Raw genomic sequence first — 8,144 nt, 5'->3', positions numbered from 1 at the left:
AGGGAGCGCGGCGACGGGAGCCGGGAGGGCTCAAGCCGCGCTCTCCTCCCCGCCCTTCTCCACCTCCTGCCCTCACCCGCTCCTCCTCCCTCGTCCCCGAGGAGGCGAGCGCTCAGCGGGAGCCGCCCGGACCGGGAGAAGGAGCCGCGGCCGCTCGGTGAGTGCCGCCCGCCGCCCGCGTCCTGCGCTCGGGGGCAGCGGGAGGCTCAGCCGCCTCCCTTACGGTGGGGAGAGACACCGCCGACCACGGGTTCGAGCCCCACCGCCGGTAGCGCCCCGTGCCGGGCAGTCCCTGCCCCGAGGCACCCGTGGGAGATGAAAGGTGTGGGGAGGAGGGCGGTGACAGGGTGCGAAGGGGCCGGGGAGGCAGCGGGCCCTGGCCGGGCGGCGGAGCGCGCCCTGGGGCGGCGGCCAGCGGAGCCCCGTCCCGCCGGACGCCGCTGCCAACTTTCTGGGAGTTCGGCGGCGCGAGTGTCGCGAGGGCTCCTGCTGCGTACCAGCTTCACCTCCTCCCTCTCCCCACTGCCCCCGGCACCGCCGCCCTGCCCTCCCTCTGTCCCTGCCTGCCTCCCTGCCCGCCGCCCGCCTCTCCCGCCGTCGTAGGGCAGGAGAGGGGGGGCGAGGGCCGGCGCCGTCCCGGGGCGGGGGGGGACGGAGACGACTCGGTCACGCTCGGGCGTCCCCGGCACATTGGCCCCTGATCGCCTCCTCCGCTGCTTCCCCCACAAATAAAACTCACCCCGGGCTGGTGCTCCACAACACACCCTCACCCCCTCCTTCCCCCTCCGCCCTGCCCTGTGTGACTGATCTCCCCACGGTTCTGCGAAAAAAAGTCGTGTTAATTCACCGGCTGCAGCTGGCAGCCTGTTTGCTACAGTCACGCACAGGGGTGGAGGAGAAGCCTGCGGAGTGAGTCATGGCTGTAAGAGGCCCTCCGGTTGTTTATGGCAAAAAACAGGGGGTGGCTCATTCAACTTGTGGGAAATACGGGGAGTAAGAGTTGCCTCAGTCCATCCTACAAGGACAGGGCAGTGGTACCTGTACCTAGCACCCCCTGCCACAGCTCGCTGTCGAGCTGCCTGAGAAAGGAGGTGGGGAGGTTGCCTTTTCCTCTCACAAGGAGGGCTTGTGGTCAAACTGTCATAGCTAGCTGCAGGAGTTTTGCATTTGTCAGCATTTCCATTATAAGTGTACTTTTTATGTAGTTCACAACATGGCTATAAATATACGCCCTGGGTTGAAATTTGGTTGATGGCATCTTCTCCATCTAAGAAACTTTCGAAATTATTCTGCTTAGATGCTAAGTGGAAATCCATGGAAAATACCAGCTTTTTATGTTTCTTTCAACTTTAAAATTTAGTTGCTTACACACATGGACTCATTTACAGCTGTTAGTCAAAAAAAATTTCCTTCCCCCTTGAGTTTGTTAAATTGGGGAAGAGTTTAAAGGCTTTACCTTAGTAGGCACTGGTCATTAATTAGTGCAGCATTGGTCATTAATTAGACTCTGAAGACTCTTACAAGACCCCTGCTACCTCGAGTGAGGTCACCCACCTACAGAAGGGACACGGGACACTGTGTGTCCTCACAGCTCTAAACCCCCGAGTGCCAGGGCAATTTTAATGCCTCAGCACCACGGACAAGAAGCTGGTGTTAAAATCAAGGCAGAATACGCTAACTTCCCTCTGTTGGATTATTTTTTTTCTTTTTTTCTTTCTTTTTTTTTTCTTTTTTTTTTTTTAACCATGTCCGTTCAATTGCTGCTTCTGAGACAGGGAACAAGCCCAGTATTTAGGAACTTTCGTTTTGTGTACCTCTGTATACGCACTGAGTCTGAATCCCGTGAAACATGCCTGCCACCCAGTGGATGGATGTCGCTGATCTCTATATATTCTATACATTTACCGCCTCTCCCCTGTGCCCAGCCCTACCCCATCGGTAAGTTTGCAAGGCTCAGGATGCCGGGCTCACCTGTCCGCCTCGGACCTGTGCTCGAGGATGGTGTTGGTCGTGACAGGATGTGCCAACATCCTTCCCGGCCAGCTCGGGACACTTCGTGCGTCTGCCAAGGTGTAGCAGCTCTCTGGCTGGGCAGCAGCGAGGAGAGGTGAATGAGGCAAACAACAGCAGCAGAGGGAGAGGCAGCTTCGGGGCTGAGACAGCTGGAGAATCGGATTTTGCAGTCCCGGCCTTTGCCGTTGATTTCCACATAAACATAAAGTTTTTTGCCCGTGGTCTGTTGGGTTTTCTGGGAGTCTGGCCTGAGTCCCTGGAATCTGCTTTGCAGTTATGCTAAACTTAACCATCTGGAACATAAATGAGTGTCTGTTTGGTCTCTGTGTACAGAAGATGTTTTGCAGGTCTAAGCATGTTAGAAATACAAGCCTTGAGTGTTAGATTTGCTGACTCAGTGTCCATAGTTTTTTGCTATAATATATCTTAGTTTGCTGTATTAAAAATATGTGGATAACAGTATCCTTTATCTTACAGATTACTGTAGTGATGAGAAGCATATAAGAACCTAAGAGAAAAGAAATAATTTCCTCTGTGATTTGAAAGTGTTTGATGATGCTCTAGAGAACAAGGGCAAAAAGAGGAGTTTGTGTGTTAATTATAGCAAAGCTTCAGTGGGAAAAAATGTGACCAGGTCAGTTGCAAATACAGATTTATCTAATTAGAGATTGATGCATAGGAGACATTTTTAGTTAACGTAGACCACTTAGTTCTAATAATTTCTAACATCTGCTTTGCTTATCATTCTTTTAATACTGCATTTTGTAAGTAATTTCCTAGATTTTCTATCCCTTAGGAAAAGTGCCAAAAAGCAGATAGGCAGCCTAGGGTAGCATATTTGTTCACTGTCCTTCATCACCTGGGTTCGTAAGGTAACACCTGGGACTCTGCTGTCAGAGCCCCCTGTTGAGGGTAACCAGTGGTGGTAGGTCATGGCTGTGGTCTGTGTTGCTGCAGTTGCTCGTAATTGCCTGTGTTGTCTGATCACCATGAGGAGCTGAGAAGAATGTGGATGTGGCCGCCTAGCAAACACCTACTGAAAATGCACACACTGCAGTTTGGTTTTGGACATTTGGCCAAATGCAGGTGGACTTTTCATGGGGGTAGCAAAAGGGGCACCTCCAAAGGGGCTCCACCCCTCATTCAGATCTGTCATCCGCAGATGGAAGAGCATTAAAGCCTTTCCAGACACGTATTGCCGTTGGGAGACAGCATTTTCCCTGGTTTTGTTCTGGAAACAGCTCAAGTATTTTGGCCAAGTTCTTCTAGTCCCAATCTGCCTCTTTCTGCACCCCTCACTCAGAGGTAACTCCTACAGCACATGGAACAGCATTAAGCCTGAGGCAGACGTTCAACTTGGAAAATTTCAACCCAAGCAGTCAAAGTCTGGCAAAGTTACAAGCAGCTGGAAGCAGCATCTTGCATTGGAAGTGTTCAGCAGCTGCCTAATAGGCAATGCTACAAGCTTCACCAATACTGTGTATATGTTTATGTTCATGGAAATATGCTGCTGAATTACCATGTTATTTGACTGGTTACCTGGTCTACTAACTGTTCTTTTGGTTTGTTTGTTTTTATTCTTTTTTTCTCTTTACTAGAGAAAGAAACCTAAACATCTTTGGTTAATGCTATGAATGATTTTCCTTACTCACATTATTCATTGTTTTCCTGGCTGAAAAATTGAAAACTTTAAAATGGAGCCTCTGAAATAAATGACAAGCCAGGGCTTACTCGTTCTGAATACTTCAAAATGACTTAACGATTGTTAAAGACCAGTTTACAGTAGAACTAAAGCAAATTGCTTCCCAGCATTTTGAATTGTAAAAAACCCGCATCTCCCAAATTCCTAAGCTATTCATCAACTACTCTATTGTAGCAGACTCACCCTATATTGTGTCCCTGATATATCTATTAAGTCTGCAGTGAAGTGTGAGTTTAAAACAATTGTGCCATGGAGTCACTATGGAATAAATACCACAAACATTGGCAAAGTTTCTTCATAAATCTTTCTTGGTTTAGAGAGGAACTTAGGCGTGCCTTTCTTCTATGGGAGTGCAGCTGTTTCTTGTGAGGTTCCCTGGGGGCTGGATCTTGGTGTAAGGCTGGTTAACATCAATATATTCACAGCTTCTGTGATGATATTGCATCATTACCAGCATATTATGTGCAGGTTTGTGCACGCGTGGAACAAGTTACTAGTACACCGTACTCCAAATAATTTTTTTAAATGATCAGTGTCCATCAGAAGGCATTTTTCATGCAGCCACATACAAAGAACCCAGGATTGTGGTTACACCAGCACGATAGGGGACTGTCCTCAGACTGGTAATTTATTGAAAGAAGGCTTAAGAATTTGTGCAGAGAATCATCTCAACAGGAGTTTTCATTGCAATGCTGCAACTGAAGTGTGGTCTTTGGCTGCGCAGCAATAGAAATATTGTGTAGAAGTAGGAAAGTACGTGGCATTAGTAAGATCACAGGAATTCCATGTCTGGTTTTGCTGCTCACACGTGAGGAAGGATGTGAAATATTAATAAGAACATGGGGACCAAAGTGATCCAGGGTTTAGAGACCAGGTGTCACAATTGCAGATTATACATCTGAGGAACGATATGGTGCCTGTATATATCATGTATGTGTGTAAGAAAAATACATGATATTTGCTTGACCATCCAGTGTCTGAGAGATGAAGTTTGGCATGTTGTACTTTGAACTAATAAGTAGCAATGAGGACAGTAGAAGATGTAGTGGATTTACAGTTGCTGAGAGTATTTAACATTGCTGGGTTTTTCTTCTTAAAGATGTGCTTTCACTTGCTTTGGTGGAGTATGTTTCCAGTGTGTGTAGAAGGGGGAAGGAATGTACTCCATTCACCTGCATTTTTCCCTAGATTGAAAAAACAAGATTACTTGCAGTGCTTTCTGTGTATTGTAGCACATATTGCTACCTTGACAAGATTACAATAAAATGCCATACTTTAGACCTTGGCTGGTTTTCTCTTCGGTCAGGTGCACCATTTTTTCTTGGTGCCTAATTTGACTTCTGGGAGTGTGGTTAATTATTGTGTACTTCTCTCTAGAGTATCACCACATCTGGTGGCAGCTGGTGACAGGATATCAGATCCTCACTTTACACAGTCCCCTCCCAGGGGATGTAACCCAGGTTGGTGTATCATCTTTCTTTGCTCAGGATAGTCAGTTATATTCGGGGATGAAAAAGATTTTTTCTGTCTTTAGATAGGCAAGGACATTGCTCAGTGTTCAGAAGTCAGCTGCTCACTGCTCTTCCCTTAACCATCTCTGTCCTTCGGGTATTCCTCTCCTGCAGCCACATCTGCTGCAAGCAGACAGAGGCAGGTAATGTGCACATGGCCTGGCAGCAGAACACCCCTGGCAGTCTCTAAAACAGCAGAGGGTATGTCGGTGAAACAGTTTTGTAACCTGAAACATGACTGACTGCCTGAATCAAGTTGAAGCATTACCTGCAACGCTTCTTTTCAGGCAGCTTCACAATAAAACTGAAAGTTTAATTTAGCCTGGGAATTGAACTGGAGCCTAGATAGCTGTAAGATGGTGCTTTATAATTCCATAGTCCATTCTTTTTGATATAACAAACAGACACATTTTTTCCTTCTGCACCTGAACTAGGACAAATATACTCTGAAGAGTTGAAATATTTCTTTCTGTAAAAAATGTATTTTATTGCATGTACTGTAGTGTATATGGTATCAAAAACCTGATGTTCAGTCTTTTACAGTGGTTTTGGTTTGGCTTTTTCATTCACACTTAAAGATAGCATCTGAAAGTTTTAAGATAATGAAACACTTTCTATATAGGATGAGTTTACTGGAAGTTTTCTCGTTGAGAACAACTGAAATTTAGGAGATAAAGTTCTTGTAAGTCACTATCTTTAGACTTGAAAGAATGTACTTATGAGTGTTTCCACTGGCTTGGAAATACTCAAGCACTCCTCTCAAACATGATTTTCAAGTACACTTTCCTCATCTGCTCTATTGAGATGTTCATGTTTGGGAAAATAATGACAGTACAGCCTTCTAGGGTTTGGCCCATCTGCCTGTTGCTATGTTAATTTGAGTTAATAATAATGCACTATTGATTTCTAGGACATGCAGGAGCCGACTTAATAACAAAAGTACAAATCAGATTGGATGTTTTCAATTTTAAAGAGCTCTAGTTAAGCTATTTAATAAATTCCTTCTCAGAAAATGGCAGAATCAGAGAACAATGAATTTGGCATTCTATTTTGATGTTTCAGTGCTTGGATAAAACTTATGTTAATATAAGATGATAATGAGTGTTGCCACATTGTGTCTGTTTTGAAAGTGCAGTCATGGGTTGTAGTTTGCCACTTTGTGACATCTTACTGTGTTTGTAATATTTAGTGAGTTTCATTCCCTTCCTGGTTGTGAGGTGAAACAATGTTTTGAGGCTGAGATTAAAATTGTCAGAATTGTTAAGTGCCCATCTCAGAGACATATCAAATTTTAACTTAATACTGTTAAGTAGCTGAGCTATAAAGCTGACTGTTTGTATGCTTAACAGCACAAACTTATGTGTGTAGGATAATTATGCACCCTGAATTAACAGATACTAGAAACAGTAGTAGGACTGCATTATCTGTCACGTTTGATTTTCCACCTCACCACAGCCAAGTGTCACTGTAATTAGAACAGTCAAGAGTTAGGTGTTTTTATGGAATGCATTACTCTGTATCTGTTGTGCAAACTTCCCAAATCATGTCTAATCCAGCACACCTGTGGCCAGTGAAGATGTAATTTTGCCTACTCTCCAGAATTTAAGTTCCTTTTATTTGTATGTATGTACAGAATTTTATTTTTACTTATTAAAACCTAGTACTAACACCCACTTGTCTACTCTAGGCAGTGGATATCCTGGATTTTTCCCTCCATGAATACAATAGTGACATTAAGCAGTTACATTGCCTGGAGTTCCTGGCAATACAGGCATCCACAAAATTTAATGAGGTGTTTCAGCTTGCTTGACCTTGTTCTGTGACTCATTTGCATGTCACAGATTCAGGTAGAAAGCCAAGCACTCTCCAAGTCCTGGCAGAAGGCTGCTCATACCATATCTGCTGCTGCAGCTTCTGTTTCAGCATCTGCTGCTGCCCAGAGAGGCTCTGCCACTGTGCCATTTCCAGCAGCTTGCACGTCAGCCTGTGTTGGATGATCTGGGGTGTCTTTGGGCTCTTTGGAAAGGGGGCATGAGCTGGTGGTGGAGCAGTGGAAAAGCTGTAGGAGCCTGCAGACCTTCAAAGACCTTTTCCAGGCAAGGGGGTATTGAACAGCATTCTGGTTCTCTGTTCTTTCGTTCTGTTAAAAGGGAAAATCTAGGAGAGATTGAAAGGTCTGTTGTTTTTAAGGTCCACTGTTGATGGAGAGAATTACAGCAAATATGTTTTTTTTAAGAGAAGCTGAAGGTGGACTTTGTCACCAGTTTACTGAAGAGGTGACAAGTTTATGCCATCCTGTGCCATGGGATTTGGTAGTTTTTAAGATAAATTACAAGGGAAGTGGTATTGTGGGTAGGAGGACAGCAAGACTGGTCAGAAAAAGAGTGGTGACAGTACTTAGCGTTCATGTCCTGCCATAGGAACACTGACTGATCCAACTTTGTCGTTGTTGAGTCCAACATCCAGTTATGTTGGGATAATAATGTGTTGTCTAAGGAACAATGAATCTCCAGAGCATAGTCCATAGCTGTGATGTCTGCTTGTCTTTTCCATCAGTCATCCCCCTACCCCTGGCAGCTGGTCACTCATCTTCTGCATGCATTTACTGTCCCTGACCTGCCGGCTGAAAATAGGAACCCTTCTGTTTCTGCCAAAACTATTTTGCTTAACTTACCTGGTTAAAACAGTAGATTTATTTCACTCAGAATGGACTGGGGAGCCTAGGTAGCAAAGCTGAGGCAGTTTCTGGTAACTGTGCTGAGAAACTGCTGGGGGGAAGGGTTAAGGAAATCAATAGTGTGTTAGTGGAGATATTGGAAATGAGATGTATCCACAGAATCTAGAACTGTAAACCTTTCTCCAACCTTGTGCTGCTGGCAGACCTGTGCCAGCATTCTATGTTTCCCTCTGGTAGAGGG

General features: G+C 45.2%; 1 protein-coding gene across 3 annotated transcripts in view; it reads left to right on the top strand.

The window, feature by feature from the left end:
- The first annotated feature begins 91 nt into the window (after positions 1-91).
- Positions 92-8,144, top strand: part of ELF1 (E74 like ETS transcription factor 1) — a 94,785-nt gene continuing 86,732 nt past the window's right edge. For 2 of the 3 annotated variants that reach the window (XM_084201319.1, XM_084201313.1), the window contains exon 1: positions 92-157. The gene's annotated coding sequence lies outside the window, so the exon portion shown is untranslated. Of the gene's footprint in view, positions 158-5,156; positions 5,176-8,144 lie in introns of those variants that run through there. The other variant, XM_084201317.1, reaches the window with a different exon arrangement.

The sequence above is a fragment of the Fringilla coelebs genome, assembly GCF_963513975.1.
Source record: "Fringilla coelebs genome assembly, chromosome: 2".
Taxonomy (NCBI): domain Eukaryota; kingdom Metazoa; phylum Chordata; class Aves; order Passeriformes; family Fringillidae; genus Fringilla; species Fringilla coelebs.
This window is presented reverse-complemented; position numbering and strand designations above follow the sequence as displayed.